The sequence below is a fragment of the Neovison vison genome, chromosome X (assembly GCF_020171115.1).
Source record: "Neovison vison isolate M4711 chromosome X, ASM_NN_V1, whole genome shotgun sequence".
NCBI lineage: Eukaryota > Metazoa > Chordata > Mammalia > Carnivora > Mustelidae > Neogale > Neogale vison.
The window spans coordinates 86,521,167-86,540,090 of NC_058105.1; the positions used below are offsets into that span (position 1 = coordinate 86,521,167).

General features: G+C 41.0%; 1 pseudogene; it reads right to left on the bottom strand.

The window, feature by feature from the left end:
• Positions 1–10,076: 10,076 nt before the first annotated feature.
• Positions 10,077–18,129, bottom strand: LOC122896639 (annotated as a pseudogene).
• Positions 18,130–18,924: the final 795 nt, after the last annotated feature.

Sequence of the window (18,924 nt, forward strand, 5' to 3'; positions counted from 1 at the left end):
GGGCCCCTGCCCCCCACTGCCTCTTTTCCCGAGGAAGAGGTTCCCTTCTCTCCCCCAGCCTTGGCTCCGGACCCAGATCCAGGCACATAATTTCAGAGGCCCAGTGAGGAATGAAGAACGTGGGTCCCCTTGCTCAAAAATGAGGAAGAATTCCAAGAGACTGATGGCTTAGCCGTGAACTGGGTGCGCAGCCCCTCCGAGCATAAGGTCATCTGGGGCTTCATAGGTCACACCCCCAGGAAGCTAGCTGTATATGTTTTCCTCCCCTGAAGCTGGGCCTCAGCTGGGCTTCTGCCATGCTGGCCACTGCTGTGGTTTCTGCCTGTCCGGCTGCTGAGCCCCTGCTTGGCCACGTGGATGCTGTGATTCCGACAGAACTTGAGTTCCTTTCACTTTGACATCTACTGACACGTGGTCAGGGATGTGAGAGGGATGAAGGATGCCTGGGACCGTGGTCCTGGGGTGATGAACGATCCGAGACTTTTCTGATTCTCTCAGCCTGGGAACCTCCCAGGACCTGCACATAGCAGGCACGGGCCTTTTCATGGATGAGGTTTCGGACGTTCACCCAAAACCACAGGCGGGAATTCGAGCACTGGGTGCAGAGGACACCTGAGATATGGCATCTCATCTGGAAAGGAGGAGGAGAAAGCAGCTCTCAGAGACAGACAGGGTGCTGGTGAGGGAGACCTGCCCAGGCCTGTGGCCTCACAACACTCCCCTCTTCCATCCTCCTTTCCCCTGCCTGGCCTCTCCAGGCAGGGTTTGGGGGCGGGGCGGGCTTCCCAGGAGCTGCACTCTGCACAGGGTAGTTGAGAGCAGGGTGGGCGGGGAGGAAGAAAGCAGTGGGGTGGCCTCTGGGACAGGGAGGAAGGAGTGCCCAGGGGAATGCTGACAGACTGTCAGGCAGGTCACCCGGGAGGCTGCCCACCTGCTCACTCAACAGGGTGAACGTGACACCAAGGCAGATGTCCTTTCCAGGACCCCAACCCAAGACCCTTCAAGGCTAAATGCATGCTCCATCCACTGTAGCCAGCTACCACTGCCTTGGAGGGGCTCACAGTGTTGTGGGAACAACACCTCCATCTCTCACCACTCTCCAACAACAGCCACTCTCTCCCTCCCAGGCTGCCCTTACCACTTTCCATCTCCTTCACTGGGCCAGATCCAAACCCCTCATGGCTTCTCTGTCCCTGAGATCCATCCTGGGCTTTTAAGGCTCCCACCAGCCTCCCAGCCTCCTGAGACATCAGGTTTGGAGGTATCCTAGGCATCCATCCTGCTCCTCATCCTCGTCTTTGTCATCATGGCTGTCAGGCCCTGGGGTCTGGTGCTTTGGGTGTAAGACCTCATTCCACCCTCGCGGATACTCTGCGGGGGTGACTGTTCCCCATGGCACACGTGACAAATCGGACTCAGAGAAGGGAAGTGACTTGCCTGAAGTCTCTGACCTGGCTCTGCTACCACCTGGACGAGTGACCTTGGCCCAGCCTTTTCTCACTCTGGCCCTCAGAGTTCCCACCTCTCACAGCACAAGACTGGGCTAGATAGATGTACTCCGAGGTATTATGGGTCTGCTTTCCCAGTCACATCAACTCTCTGGGCCTCAAGTTTCCTCACGGAGTAATAGGGGTAAAAGCGTGAACCCAGCACTGCCTGGCCCAGCTCCATGCGCGGCTGGGAGCAGGGGTGTGGCCTGTGCATGAAAGAAGGTAGGAAGTGGGTAAAGCAGTGTAGCAGTGTGAGAATGACAGATGCATGTGCCCCTCCCCCAATGTGTGCATGTCTGAGAAGGGGGTCCTCGGGAAAGCACTTGAGATTGACATCCCTCCCTGTCCCTCTGAGCCCCGTGACCTCGGGCAAGTCCCTTCACCTCTCAGAACCTCCATTTTCCCATCTGCACATTTACGGTTACCTACAGTGTTTGCCTCGCGGTCTCAAAAACAGTACCGAGCAGTACAGATCGGAAGTCATCGGAAATCTAGTAGCACAAGAACCCTCACCCTAAACACCAACCCCCTTTCCAGTGAGGAGACTGAGGGCCAGGCAGAGGAAAGGACTTGACCAATGTCAAGTTCTCAAGTTCCCCAGATTTCAGTTTGGGATGACTCCGTATTACAGGTGCCTTTTATTTGGAAACTAGCATCGTAGAAATGGTACAAACCTGCAGGACATCGTACACTTCAAATATGACTTTGAACACTCCTTGTCATAGCGTCGCAGTCTCCCAAGATGCCAACACTTCAGCATCTATGTCAGAAATGGGCTGTCACACCTCAAGGTGACACAACAGTCCCTTGCCAGGCGTCCTGTCTCAGCCTGTGGTTCAGGCAGTACATGAAAATTTATTTTTGTAGTAGTTGACGTATCTATGGGTTGCAAAGCTCCAGAAGTGAAAAGCAGTGTACATACCCAATGACCACAAGAAAGAAGAAAATTACAAAGACTGTGGGGTGAGAGTTGAGGAGGATGTGGAACAGATCAACACCCCTACACTGTCCATGGAAGTCTGAATTTGTGCATGACTCTTCAAAAACATTAGAGAATTGTCGCATGTTGCTACCCCACGTGGCCCCGAGGGAGGGGATGTCAGAGACAAGGTCTATGTGGAAGTGAGCCTTCTGAAAGCAGAGAGAGAAGAAATGGAAAGACGGAGCTCTACTACCACTAGCCCATGGCCTTTAGCCAGAAATCTGAGATACCTGAGGAGCTGGGTAAACATGTGCCTTGTGGAACAGCAGCAGCTGCAAATTGGGCTTTAGCCTGTCTCTGAAGCTGTCTGAGAAAATTTGGGGTCCTAGCAACTGAACAGAGACACCGTGGAGGGCTCCTACAATCAGACCACTCCCTCAAATCTCCTCCTCTTGCTTCCCCCCACCAACCTGAAAAAAGGGGCACAAGGCACAAGGTTGGAATGCAGTGGGGGCAAAGGTAAGGGCAAAAATCAATGCAGAAGGACGTTTCCCAGGAGATGGGGTCCAACCAGTGTAGTTTCAAATTCTTGTTCTGAAGCACGCCTTGTTCATCTGTGTGGTGGCGGGGGTGGGTGGGGAGGAGAGGCTGGCTGGAGCCTTCTGCCTGGTGCCCACAGATACAAGCTTTGAATGATGATCAGGCCTGGAACGTTTTCATTATCACAGGTCTCTGTTTTGTCTTTTAGCGACCCGAGGTCCTCCAAATCAACCTAACAGCAGGGCTCTCTTTATCCGCTTTACTGAGGTTTAATTTAAAAACAAAATAATGCCCATTTAAGTGGACTGTTCCACGGACTTTGACAAATGCTACCATCCATGTCACTCCCACCCCAATCAAGAAAAAGAATAGTTTCACCATCTAAGTGCGTTCACTTGCACCTCTTCCCAGGGAATTCCTACCATCCACATCCAGCCTTAGGCCACCACTGACCTTTCTCTATCACTGCGGATTAGAATTCTCTTTCTTGGAGTCTGATATACACATAAACATACCGTATGTAATCTTCCATGTCGGCCTTCTTTTTCTCTGCTTCAGTGCTTTGGATATTCATCCATGGGGTGGCACAAATCAGTAGGTTAAATCAAAATGGTGGGACACCTGGGAGGCTCAGCTGGTTAAGGACGTGACTTCAGCTCAGGTCATGATTTCAGGGTTCTGGGATAGAAGCCAGGTCAGAGCTCCGTGCTCGGCAGGGAGTCTCTTTTTTTCCCTCTCCCTCTGCCCCTCACCCCTGCTCACCGCTCGTCCTCTTTCTAGCTCTCACTATCTCAACTCAATAAATAAGATCTTTAAAAAATAAATAAATCAAATAAATAAAAATGGCTCCTATTCACAGAAAATCTAATTCTCTCTGTTAAAATCATACAGATACACAAAAATATCTTAGAACTAATAAACGAATTAACCTACAGTGCAGGATATAAGATTAAAATACAAAAGCCACCATATTTATACACACTAGCAAAAGAGTGTTGGAAAAAGAAATTCATCACTCCAAAAAAGAAGATCAGTTCTTAGATGTGACTCTAACAAATGATGCAGGGTATTTATATGCTAAAAGCAGGAAAATGCTGCCGGGGGGGGGGGGGGGGGACCCACACAGACAAAGGAAGACCTAAATAAATGGAGGAACATACCGTGGTCACAAGTTAGAATATTTAACATAGTAAAGATGTGCATTCTTCTGAAATTGATCTCTGGACTTACTGTGATTCCAATAAAAATCCTGGCAGCAGGATGTGTTGTAGACATAGACAAGCTGATCCTAAAGCTTGTATGGAAACTAAAAACAAACACACAAACAGAAAGAATAGCCAAGAAACGTATGGGGGGAAAAAAGAATAAATGTGGAGGAATCATATTAGCGACATTGACAACTCTTCAACAAATGTGTGGAAAACACTGGCTGTCCATCTAAAAGAAAAAAGATCGCACATTTTATACTATAACTCACTAAAACTAAAACTTATATATAAATCGTTAATATGAAACTCTAAAATGTGTAAAAGGAAGCAACAAAATCTTCGATTTAGGTTTGAGAAACATGTTCTAGGTAGAATAACTCCAACCTGCCACCACTTCCCCCACCATCCCCCAGCACGCCTTGTTGTTTTTGTTCATTTGGTTGGTTGGTTGGTTTGGTTTTGGTTTTTGTCTTTGTTTCTGATAAAGATGCTATTAAAGGGTTTGAGGAGAAAAATCTCAGGCTGGGAGAATGTATTTACAATTACCTCAACAATAGAGGACTCAGATCCAGAGTAGGTGAGGAACTGTCAAAACTCAACAGTAAGGGGCGCCTGGGTGGCTCAGTGGGTTAAGCCGCTGCTTTCAGCTCAGGTCATGCTTTCAGGGTCCCAGGATCAAGCCCTGCATGGATCCCAGCATTGGGCTCCCTGCTCAGCAGGAAGTCCACTTCCCTCTCTCTCTGCCTGCCTCTCTGCATACTTGTGATCTCTGTCTGTCAAATAAATAAATAAAATCTTAAAAAAAAAAAAAAAACCTCAACAGTAAGAAAATAATGGAAAAAAATTTTCAAGAGATACATCAATGAAAAGGATATAGAGGTGGCAATTGAGCACATGAACAGATGAGCACACTCACTGGCTTTCAGACAATGCAAATTAAAACTATGGTGAGATACCAGTATTCCTGTATTAAGATTGCTGAAATTACAAAAAGCAAACAAGCAAACAAAACACCAACATGTGACAATATCAAATGGTGTTGAGGATGGGCAGCAACTGGTACTGGAGGGGAATGTAAGGTGGAACAACCACTCTGGAAAGCAATGTTATTGCTTTTTATGAAGTTAGACAGCTACTCAGCCACATGACCTAGCAATCTCACTCTGAAGTATTTCTCCTAGACGATTTTCAACTTGAGTTCATTAAAACTACCTGTGAGTGAATGTTTGTAGCAGTTCTGTTCTGCATCATCCCAAACCTACTAAGGAAGGCACGGCACGTATTGCATGGAGCACTGGGTGTGGTGCATAAAGAGTGAATCGTGGAACACTGAAAAAAAAATAAAATTTTTAAAAAATCACCCCAAACTTGAAACAACCCAAATATCCTACAACAAAGTGTATTCCTTCCATACAATTAAATATTACTCAGTGGTCTAAAGGAATGAAGTATTAATGCAGTCAACAACTTGGATGAATTCAAAAGCATTATGTTTAGTGATAGACGCCAGGCTCAGAGAGGTTACAATTTATTTTATTTTGTTTTGTTTTATTATTTTATTTTAAGATTTTATTTATTTATTTGAGAGAGAGAGAGAGACTGAAGGAGAGAGAGAGTGAGCACGAGCAGAGCAGAGGGAAAGCGAGAAGCAGACTCCTGGCTGTGCAGGGAGCCCAAGGCAGGACTCCATCCCAGGACCCTGGGATCATGACCTGAGCTGAAGGCAGACACTTAACCGACTAAGCCGACCAGGAGCCCCAGAAGGTTCCATGTTAAATGGTTCCATTTCTATGACTTTCTGGAGATGTTAAAAGTATCATAAAGGAAAGCAAGTCAGTGGTGCCCTGGTTAGGTGTAGAAAAGGAGTGTGACTACAAAGGGATAATACCAGGGTCTTCTTGGGGCTGTAGATGTGTTCTGTTGGTGGCTACAGGAATCTATACATGTGTTCAAATCCCTAGAACTGGAGGTCCAGAAGAAGTCTATGTCACTGTATTTAAAGATACAATTGGAGAAATAATGACAAAATGGTTTTTTTTCAACCAAACATTGTTAGAATTGAATAGTAGTGTATTTCACTAAAAATATATTGAATACATTCTTCTGGGATTAAGGAAAACCATACCAAATGTCAACCCAGATGAACACAAATGAATGAATGAATAGTATAGAAATGGTGTAAATGTAGGGAAAGTAAATTATTTTGCTCTTCAAAAATTTCTTTAAAATTAACCGAAGTCCCACAAGTTCATTTTTGCTTTTGTTCCCCTCGTCTTTAGAGATGTGTCTTGAAAGAAGTTTCTGTGGCCAGTGTCAAGGAGGTTACTGCCTATGTCTTCCTCTAGGATTTTGATGGATTCCTGTCTCACATTGAGGTCTTTCGTCATTTTGAGCTTATCTTTGTGCATGGTGTAAGAGAATGGTCTAAGTTTCATTCTGCCACATGTAGCTGTCCAGTTTTCCCAGCACCATTTTTTTTTGTATTTAATTTTTAAATTAATTAACTAATTAATCAATTTTTATTTATTTCTTTTCAGTGTAACAGTATTCGTTGTTTATGCGCCACACCCAGTGTTCCATGCAATACGTGCCCTCCATAATACCGACCACCTGGCTCCCCCAACCCCCCACCTCCGCCCCTTCAAAACCCTCAGATTATTTTTCAGTCCATAGTCTCTCATGGTTCACCTCCCCTTCCAGTTTCCCTCAACTCCCTTCTCCTCTCCATCTCCCCTTGTCCTCCATGCTATTTGTAATACACTATGGAGTATTATGCCTCCGGCACCATTTTTTAAAAAGATTTTATTTATTTATTTGTCAGAGAGAGAGCAGAAACATGGAGAGCTGTAGGCAGAACAGGCAGAGCAGGCAGAGGGAGACTCAGGCTCCCTGCTGAGCAAGGAGCCCGATGCGGGACTCGATCCCTGGACCCTGGAATCATGACCTGGGCCAAAGGCAGATGCTCAACCAACTGAGCCACCCAGGCATCCCCCCAGCACCATTTATTTTCATCAAACTTAAAAGGAGTGCATTTTATTTTATAAAAATTATGACTCAAATTCATGATAAACATTCCACCTAAGGTTACTACCCATTAGATTCCCTAGATTCTCATTTTTTTTTAAATTCCTTTACAGCATAACAGTATTCATTGTTTTTGCACCACACCCAGTGCTCCATGCAATATGCCCCAGCGCCATTTTTTGAAGAGACCTTTTTGTTTCCCATTGGGTGTTCTTTCCTGCTTGGTTGAAGACTAGTTGACCATATGACCTTAGAGTTGAGGGTCCATTTCTGATCTCTCTATTCTTTTCCATTGGTCTATGTGTCTGTTTTTGTGCCAGTACCATACTGTCTTGATGTCTACAGCTTTGTAATACAGCTTGAAGTCAGGCATTGTGATGCCCCCAGCTTTGGTTTTCTTGTTCAACATTCCCCTGGCAATTCGGGGTCTTTTCTTGTTCCACAAAATTTCAGGATTGTTTGTTCTAACTCTGTGAAAAATGTCAATGCTCTTTTGATAGGGATGGCACTGAGTATAAATTGCTCTGGCCAGCATAGACATTTTAACGATGTTTATTTTTTCCAATCCATGAGCATGGAGTGTTGTTCCATCTCTTTGTGTCTTCCTCAATTTCTTTCATTGTATTTTAAGTGTTCTATAGTTCCTAGAGTATAGATCCCTTTACCTCTTTGGTTTAGGTGTCTTACGGTTTTTGGAGCTATTGTGAATGGAATGGATGCCTTAAGATTAAAAGCTCTTGCACAGCAAAGGAAAGAGTCAGCAAAACTAAGAGGCAATCAATCCATGGAATGGGAGAAGATATTTGCAAATGACATTCAGATAAAGGGCTGATATCCAAAAATCTATAAGGGACTTATCAAACTCAACACCAAATAATCCTTCAAGAAATCGGCAGAAGACATGAACAGACACTTCTCCAAAGAAGACATACAAATGGTTAAATGCTAAAAAATGTTCAGCATCTCTAGCCATCGAGGAAATGCAATTAAATACAAGGAAATACAAATCAAAACTACAATGAGATACCACCTTACACCAGCTAGAGTGGCCAAAATTAACAAGACAGGAAACAACAAGTGTTGACGAGGTTGTGGAGAAGGAGGAACCCTCTTGCACTGGTGGTGGGAACGCAAGCTGATACAGCCACACTGGAAAGAGTATGGAAGTTCCTCAAGACGTTAAAGATAGAGCTACCCCACGACCCAGTGATTGCACTACTGGGTATTTACCTGAAAGATACAGATGTAGTGAAAAGAAGGGGCACATGCACCCCAATGTTCATAGCAACAATGTCCACAATAGCCAAACTGTGGAAGGAAGTGAGATGCCTTCTAGAGACAAATGGATAAAGAAGATGTGGTGTAGATATGCAATGTAAAATTACTCAGCCATCAGAAAGGATGAATACCCACCATTTGCATCGGCATGGATGGAACTGGAGGGGATTATGCTAGGTGAAATAAGTCAAGCAGAGAAAGACAATTATCATATGGTTTCACACATATGTGGAACATAAGGACTAGAGCAGAGGACCACAGGGGAAGGGAGGGAAAACAGAATGGGAAGAAATCAGAAAGGGAGACAAACCATGAGAGATTCTGGACTCTGGGAAACCTACTGAGGGTTACAGAAGGGAGGAGGGTGGGGGGATGGGGTCACCGGGTGATGGGCATTAAGGAGCACATGTTTTAGGATGAGCACTGGGTGTTATACCCAATTGATGAATTGTTGAACACTACAACAGAAACTTATGATGTACCATATGTTGGCTAATTGAACATAATGAAATTTTTTTGCTTAAGAAAATTAAATACATAAACATTAAGTGAATGTTGGAACACCTGGATGGCTCAGTCAGCTAAGTGTCCTATTCTGGATTTTGACTCAGGTCATGATTTCATGCTCTTGAGATTGAGCCCTGTGTCAGGTGTCATGCTCAGCAGGCTGTCTGCTTGAGATTCTCTCTCTCCCTCTCCTTTCACCTCTCCCCTTAATCACACGTGCTCTGTGTGTGCGTGCGTGTGTGTGTGTGTAATAAAGAAATCTTTAAAAAAAGTTAGGTGAATGTTTATAAAACCAATAACAACGCTTTTGGAGGGGTGCAATATACATATAAATAAAGCTTATGGAAATAAAAGCAATCAGATGGGAGTGTAGAAATAAAAGCATGCAAGGCAAGTTTTTACTTCATACGTGAAGAAAAATTTTATCATTGAAGATGAAATGCCTGATTTTAACTATGTATCACATAATCCTTACAGGAACCACTTACATATAAAACAAAAGGAATAAGTATTAAAGCAAGATGTAGATTAAAAGTGGAATACTGGAAAATACATCAAAAAAAGGAAAAGAGAAAGATAAATACTTTAGTTATACATAAGGCGGTGAGGGAATTGGGTTAAAGAAAGAATGAAAAGACAAAGGAAAGAAGGAAATAAAAGAAGGAAGGAAGGAGGGAAGGAAGGATAAAGGAAGCCCGGAAGAAGGAAAGAAAGAGAGAAATAAAGCTACTCAAAATAAGATGATGAGAGTCGGGGGAAACTAGAAGGGGAGACAAAGCATGAGACGCTGTGGACTCTGAGAAACAAACTGAGGGTTTTAGAGGGGAGGACGGTGGGGGCTTAGGTGAACCTGGTGGTGGTATTATGGAGGGCACGTATTGCATGGAGCACTGAGTGTGGTGCATAAACAATGAATTTTGGAACACTGAAAAAAATTAAATTTAATTAAAAAAAAAAGATGATGATGTTAAAGCCAACCATCCTTACACTTAAGCTAGTTGTATATATTCTAAACTTTCCTAATAAAAGGGAGATTGTTAGGCAGGAGAGCTGCAAGACACACAATATGCCATTGAATAGAAACTCACTTTTTTTTTTTTTTTCATTTTAACAGTTTTCATTTGACGTCTTATATGAGATTACTTTATTCCTCTGTCTTGTCAATGTTTCTTCCTTACATTTCCAGTTTTCCTTTCCTACCTGATGAGATCTGGCTTGACCTTCAAAGATCATTTTGTGGGTTTTGTCTAGCTTTAGTCTAGTGGTAGCCACCTTGCTAGGGTGAATGCCCACATGGAGATTCATGCCACTCACCTTCTCACGCTGTACTCATTCAATGTAGATGATCTATTTCTTCTAAATGTAGACAACTTTGCCAATTTTCTGGTCTTTGTCGTGTCCTGGCACAACCTGTACCTCACCATCCCTTCAGGTGGGCACGGATGGAGGATTGTACTTCTGTGTCAGCTCCTTAGAAAGACAGGAAGACATAATCTTCCTGCGAGTGTGAGAAGGTGCACTGAAATGCCGTTTCTGCTTCTTGCTCAGGTCAGAAGTCACAAAGGGATTAAACTTCCTGTTGGCTGCTGACACTTCCGTGATAGCTGCAAAAGGGAAGAGTGAGACTCACTTTAATGTGTGAACAGAGATAGGCCAAAGGTAAAAGTGTCGAAAAAGAGATGCCATGGGAACATAAATTGTAAGGGGAAAAAAAAGGTTCTGATAATGGCTAAGTTAAATTTTAGGACCAGGAGTATTACTAATGATACACAGGGATATTTAATAATGATAACACCATCAATTAATCAGGAAAGCCTAACAATCACCAGGCGCCCTGGAAAATAGAACTTTAAATTTCATAAAGTGAGGGCTGATAGAACTTAAAAGACATATAGACAAATCTATTAATACTTAGAAGTTTCAAAAATTCTCTCAGATTTTGATATAGCAAATAGAGAGAAGGTCAATAATTACAAAGAAGACTTGAACAACACTATGAGCTGACTCGACTTAATTATATTTCATTCCACCCAATAGCAGTAGAATACACACTTTCTTTAAAAGCACATGGTACATGCACGAGGCAGGAGCCTATCATGGGTTATAAAATAATACTCCATCAAAGAAGAAGGACTGAGAGGGACTGTGGACTCTGAGAAACAAACTGAGGGTTTTGGAAGGGAGGGACGGTGAGGGAATGGGTGAGCCTGGTGGTGGATATCAAGGAGGGCACTTATTGCATGGAACACTGGGTGTGGTGCATAAACAAAGAATCTTGGAGCACTGAAAAAAAAACAAAATTAAATTAAGATGTTAAAAAAAATAGAAGAAGGACTGAAATCCATGTAAAGGATGCCCTCTGGGCACAGTGGAATTAAACAAGAAATCTATAACAAGAAGATTTCTAGATAGTCCACAGAACTTTGAAATTAACCAACAGACTTCAAAATAACACACAGATGAAGATAGGGCACTTAGGGAAATTGGAAAGTCACTTGAACTCAAGAGAAACATAATCACATCATGTCGACTTTTGTGTGATTCATCTAATGCACTACTGAGAGAGAAAATTGTAACTTTCTGCATTTATGTTAAGAAAGAAGAAAGGTTTGACGTCGATAAAATACAAAACTAAGATGCTACGAAGAGATGTAAAAAAATAAACTGAGAGGAAGTAGAAAGAAGGAAGCAAAAGGCTATCAGAGCTGATGTTCATATGTGAAATTTAAGAAATAAAGGGGTGAACACAGGGGAAGGGAAGGGAAAATTAAAAGAGCAAAAACAGAGAGGGAGGCAAACCGTAAGCGACTCTTAATCTCGGGAAACCAACTAGTTGTTTGGATGTATTGGAGGGTTGGATGTATTGGAGGGTTGCTGGATGGGAAGGGGGAGGGAGGGATGGGAGTCTGGGTGGCAGACATTGGGGAGTGCATATGATGTAACGAGCACTGGGTGTTTTATGCAACTGATGAATCACTGAATTCTACCCTTGAACCTAATAATATACTATAGGTTAACTAAATTGAATTTAAATAAAAAAGTTTTTGAATTTTTAAATTGAATTTAAATCAATTTATATTTATTGAATTTAAATTTAATTTAAACTTATTTTAATTTAAACAAATTAAATTTCAATTTAAATCAACTTAAATTTATTGAATTTAAATCAAAGTATTGAATTTAAATAAAAAAAAATTTAAGGATATCAATGAAATAGAAAGCAAACCACAGAGAAATATGGAATGAAACCAAGAGCTGGTTTATTGAAAAGATTAATACAATTGATACAACACTATGTAGACTAATCAAGAAAAAGCAGTTAAGATGCTAATGACTAGTGTCAAGAATAATAGAGGAGACATGACTTTAGAGTGCAGAACTGCTAAAGCAATCATAAAGAACAACTTCATTACCAAAAATTGACAATGCAGATAAAATGGACAAATTCTCTCAAAGATGCCAGTCTATGAACTTTGATAGACTGCAAGAAAATACAGAATGCTTGAATATCCTTATATCGCTTAAGGAAATTGAATCTGTGGCTAAAATCCTTCTCACAGAAAAGACTCCAGGCACGGTTGGCCCTGCCAGAGTGTTCTACAAGTAGTTCAGGAAGAAATAGCACCAAATTTACACAATTCTGTCAGAAAAATGAAGAAGGAATACTTCTTGATTCATTCTGTGAAGCTAGAAGTGTCCTTGTGGCAAAACCAGACAAAGGCATTACAAGAAAATATATTCAAAAACAAAATGATATTAATGGACTTGTAATTTATTAAGAGAACCATAAATTCATCTAAACAGATGCAAGTAATAGGCAGAATAATGGCATCCAGATATATTCATGTCTTAAACCCTGTGAAGTCTGAATATGTTGCTTTCCATAGCAGAGGGTACGTTGCAGATGTGACTAAGTTGAAGATGGTGAGGTGTGGAGATTATCCTGGATGATCCAGGCGCACCAATGTAATTACAAAAGTCCTTTTAAGAGGGGAGCAGCACATGATAGTGAAGAGAAGGAGATATGAAAACAGGAGTAGAGGTCAGAGAGGTGAGTGATTGAAAGATGCTATGCTGCTGGCCTTGAATATGGAGAAAGGAGCAGGAGCCAAGGAATGGAGAGAGGTGGCCTTTAGAACATAGGGAAGGCAAGGAACAATTTTTCCCCTAGGGGTCTCAGATGAACATAACTCTGTAGACATATAGATATTGGCCACTGGCCTTGTAAGACCCATTTTAGACTTCCAACCTCCAGAGCTGTAGGATAACACGCTTGTGTTGTTTTAAGCCATGAAGTGTACGGTCATTTATGATAGCTGCAATGTGACAGTCACATAATTCAGAAAAGACATTTAACAAAGTTTAACACCTATTCAGATTAAAAATTATCTGGAAACCAGGAATGGGAAAAACTTCCTCAAGCTTATAAAGGTCATCTAAAACATACGTCTGGGTTTTTTGTTTGTTTGCTTGTTTGTTTGATTTAAATATTTTATTTATTCATGAGGGGTAGGGAGCAGAGGAGAGAGACAGAGGGAGAGGCAGACTCCCTGCTGAGCCTGAACCAGGAGTCCGATCCCAGGACCTGGAGTTCGTGACCTGAGCCAAAAGCAGATGCTTAACCACCTGAGCCACCCAGGTGTCCCTAAAACATACTTCATTGTTAAAAAACACAAAGCTTCCCCTCTATGATCTCTCACTCCTCCTAATCAGCACCAATTGGCACTCTGACATAGTGCATTAAGGCAGGATTTGAAAAAAAAAATTAAAAAGGCATACAAGTTGGAAAGAAAGAAGAAAAATTGTCTTTATTCATGAATGATATGACCATATACATAGGAAGTTCTAAAAGAAAACTCTTTTTAAAAGTGTTTATATCTACTGCTAGTGAAATAAACAAGGTTGCAGGACATGAGGTCAATAACCAAAAACTGATTATAGTTATCTATTCTAAAAACAAACCATTGGAATTAAAAGTATCATTTACAATACATGCAAAACATGAACTCTTTAGGGTGACTCTAACAAAATACGTGTGAAGCTGCAGAACGTAACACAATAAGCATTGCTGAGAGAAATCTGAAACAATCTCAACAAAGGAAGAGATAGATGATGTGTATAAGATTTTAAGACTCAGTATTGCCAAGATGTGTATTCTCCCCACATAGACCTATTGATTCATACCAACTCAAATGACTAAAAAGCAGCATGGTGATTATACAACTTTTGCTGGCATACAAAGGATTCAAAGAGCCAAAATAATCGACATAGAGGAGCACATATTTGGATTTCTCATACTGCCTCACTTCATAAGTTACTATAAAGCTACAGTCATCAAGATAGTGTGGTACTAGAATAAATATAGGCATATAAGTAAATGGAAAACAAACAGAAAGTCCAGAAATAAATGTACACATGTATGGGCAATTGATTTTCAACCATGGAGTTCATGTGATTCAAAGAGGGAAAACTTGCTTTCAACAAATATTGAAGAAAAGTTGAATATGTATGTGGAAAACAATGGAATTTCACATTAGCTCAAATCACATGCAAATATAAACCAAAATGGATAATAAGCATATAAAACTTGTTATGATAACAAAAGAAAAAACTCTGTTAACTTGAGTTAGGTAAGACTTCATACAGCACAAAAAGCATGAACAAAAAAAGAAAACAATGGTAAACTGACTTTGTAAAAAAAAATTCAGAAGGCAAACTAAAACTTGCACTTCAGAAGATCTTGTTAAGAAAATAAAATCTGCTAGTACAATTGCTCAATCATAGGGTTGCACTACTGGGTATTTACCCCAAAGATACAGACATAGTGAAAAGAGGGATCACATGCAACCCAATGTTCATAGCAGCAATGTCCATAAAAGCCAAACGGTGGAAGGAGCCAAGATGTCCTTCAACGGATGAATGGGTAAAGAAGATGTGGTTCATAAATACAATAGAATATTACTCAGCCATCAGAAAGGATGAATACATGGATGGAACTGGAGGAGAGTACGCTAAGCGAAATAAGTCAAAAAGAGAAAGACAATTACCATATGGTTCCACTCATATGTGGAACATAAGGAATAGTGCAGAGGACAATAGGGGTGGTGGGGGAAATTGAATGGAAAGAAATCAGAGAGGGAGACAAACCCTCCAAACTGAGGGTTGCAGAAAGGGAGATGGGGGGAATGGGGTAACTGGGTGATGGGAGGAGCAATGGGTGTTATACTTAATGGATGAATCATTAAACATTTTACCAAAAACCAATGATGTACAATACTTTGGCTAATTGAATTTAATTTTTTTTTAAATCCATAAGGTTGAGAGTCCATTTCTGGGCTCTCTATTCTGTTCCATTTGGTCTATGTGTCTGTTCTTGTGCCAGTACCATGCTGACTTGGTGATCACAGCTTTGTACTATAGCTTGAAATTAGGCAACGTAATGCCCCCAGCTCTGCTTTTCTTTTTCAACATTTCCTTGGCAATTCGGGGTCTTTTCTGGTTCCATACAAATTTTAAGAATGCTTGTTCCGGAATTTTGAAAAATGCGTTGGTATTTTGATTGGGGTGGCATTGAAAGTGTAGATTGCTCTGAGCAGCATAGTCATTTTAACAATGTTTATTCTTCTGATCCGTGAGCATGGAATGTTTTCTCAGCTTCTTGTGTCTTTTTCAATTTCTTTCATGAGTGTTTTGTAGTCCCTAGAGTACAGATCCTTTACCTCTTTGGTTAGATTTGTTCCAGAGTACCTTATGGGTTTTGGTGCTATTGTAAATGGAATCAATTCTCTAATTTTTCTTTCTACAGTTTCACCCTTAATGTTTAAGAAAGCAACTGATATCTGGTGCCGGGAAAATTAGATAGCTATACATAGAAGAATGAAACTCGACCATTCTCTTACACCATACACAAAGATCAACTCTAAATGGATGAAAGACCTCAACGTGAGAGAGGAAGCCATCAAAATCCTAGAGGAAAACATAGGCAGTAACCTCTTTGGTATTGGCCACAGCAACTTCTTTCAAGACACGTCTCCAAAGGCAAGGGAAACAAAAGCAAAAATGAACTTTTGGGACCTCATCAAGATAAAAAGCTTCTGCACAGTGAAAGAAACAGTCACCAAAACAAAGAGGCAACCCACAGAATGGGAGAAGATATTTGCAAATGACACTACAGACAAAGGGCTGATATCCAAGATCTATAAAGCACTTCTCAAACTCCACACCCAAAAAACAGATAATCAAGTCAAAAAAATGGGCAGAAGACACGAGTAGACACTTTTCCAAAGAAGACATACAAATGGCTAGCAGACACATGAAAAAGTAGTCATGATCTCTAGCCATCAGAGAAATTCAAATCAAAACCACATTAAGGCAAATATCTGAGGCCAAAATACTTTCTAAAAATCTATGACTTTGTGAGAATAATATATTTCTTTTAATAATAATAACTTCATTAGGATATAATATTGTATTTCCTTACATAACTTCACTTATCATCAAAGCAGAATTTAGAAATTAAATGAATACATAGTAAATCAATGTAAATGCATAGATTATAGGCCCATATTAGTACATTTTTTTTTTTACTCTTAGGGTATTTTTCTTTTCTTTTTTTTTTCATTTTTTATTTCTTTTCAGTGTAACAGTATTCATTGTTTTTGCACCACACCCAGTACTCCATGCAATCCGTGCCCTCTCTAATACCAAGGTTTTATCTATGAAGCAAAACTAAGGATTTTTTTTCAAAAAAATCATTTAAAATCTGCAATGTTCAATGAATAAATCATGGTGTGACTAAAATAATGAGAAAACAAACACATTACAGCAGTTAGAATGGCAAAACTTGACAAGGCAAGAAACAACAAACGTTGGGGAAGTTGTGGAGAAAAGGGAACCCTCTTACACTGTTGGTGGGAATGCAAATTGGTGCAGTCACTTTGGAAAACAGTGTGGAGGTGCCTCAAAAAATTAAAAATAGAGCTACCCTATGATCCAGCAGTACCCAGTAGGGTATTTACCCCAACGATACAGATGTAGTGAAAAGAAGGGCCATATGCACCCCAATGTTCATAGCAGCAATGTCCACAATAGCCAAATTGTGGAAAGAGCCGAGATGCCCTTCAACAGACAAATGGATAAAGAAGTTGTGGTCCATATATACAACGGAATATTATTCAACCATCAGAAAGGGTGAATACCCAATTTTTGCATCAGCTTGGAAGGGACTGGAAGAGATAATGCTTAGTGAAATAAGTGAAATAAATCAAACAGAGAAAGTTAATTATCGTATGGATTCACTTATTTGTGGAGCATCAGGAACAGCATGGAGGACATTAGGAGAAGGGGGAAATGAAGGGGTAGAAATCAGAATGGAGATGAACCATGAGAGACTGTGGGCTCCAGGAAACAAACGGAGGGTTTTAGAAGGGAAGGGCGTGGGGGGATGGGTGAGCCCAGTGATGAGCCCAGTATTAAGGAGGGCACGGATTGCATGGAGCACTGGATGTTATAAGCAAACAATGAGTCATGGAACACTACATCAAAAACTCATGATGGGGGCGTCTGGGTGGCTCAGTGGGTTAAAGCCTCTACCTTTGGCTCAAGTCATGATCTCAGGGTCCTGGGATCGAGCCCCACATCGAGCTCTCTGCTCAGTGGGGAGCCTGATTCTCCTTCTCTCTCTGCCTGCCTCTCTGTCTTCTTGTGATATCTATCTGTCAAATAAATAAATAAATAATCTTTCAAAAACAAAAACTCATGATGTACTGTATGGTGACTAACACTACACAATAAAAATTAATTAATTAATTAATTAGCTCATTAGCTTAAAAAGCGTGAAAGAAAAGAAAAGAAAATCTGGTCCCAGAGAGGGAGAACACTTAGATAACACAGAATTTTCTTGTATATCTGTATATATAAAAATCTCTTTCAAGGCAGTAAAGGGAACATGTAACTTGTTTTAAATATAGGCAAAATACCTGCACAGACATTTTCCTAAAGACAATACATGTAAGGTAATTAAACACATGTACATTTGTTTAAATTTATTAGTCAACAAGAAAATAAAACTTAAATCCGAAAGGATATAGCATACCACGACTACTAGAAGGGCCACATCCACATGCCTGACAATGATGAAGCCATTATGGTTTTCATCCATGTTGGTGTAAATGCTAGGCATTTTTCAAAAAGTTTGGCAGTTTCTTACTAAGTTAGGCATGCAAGTACATGTAGTCCAGTCATTTCACACTTAGGTATTTAATTCAGAAAAAGAAAAACATATGGCCACACCAAACCCATATGTGAACGTTGGTAGCAGCTTTATTCATAATGTCCCCAAACCAAGAACATCCCAAATGTCCATCAGTTGGTGAATGGATAGTGAAAAGTGGAATATCCATACAAAGTATCAAAAAGGAACAATGCTTGGGCATATCAAAAGTATTACATGGGGGGCGCCTGGGTGGCTCAGTGGGTTAAAGCCTCTGCCTTCGGCTCAGGTCATGATCCCAGGGTTCTGGGATCGAGCCCCGCGTCGGGCTCTCTGCTCTGCAGGGAACCTGCTTTCTCCCCTCTCTCTCTCTGCCTACTTGTGATTTCTCTCTGTCAAATAAATAAAATCTTTTTTAAAAAATAAGTATTACATGGAAGACTGGAAACTCAATATTGCAAGCTGTCTGATTCATTTGGCATATGATTTTTGAGAAGTTAACACTCAAAGGAGTCAAGGGAGCTTGATGGTTGCCCAAGGCTGGAGATGGAGCGAAGAGAATGACTTGGAAGGCACAGGAGAGCACTTTGCGGGGCACTGCAAATGTTCTCTATCTTGATAGTGGAAGTAGTTATACACATTTCAGTTTGTCAAAAATCATTAAACTGTACACTTTACATAGGCACAGTTTATTGTATGTAATGTGTGTCTCAACAGAACAAAAAATAAACAGAACATATGTTA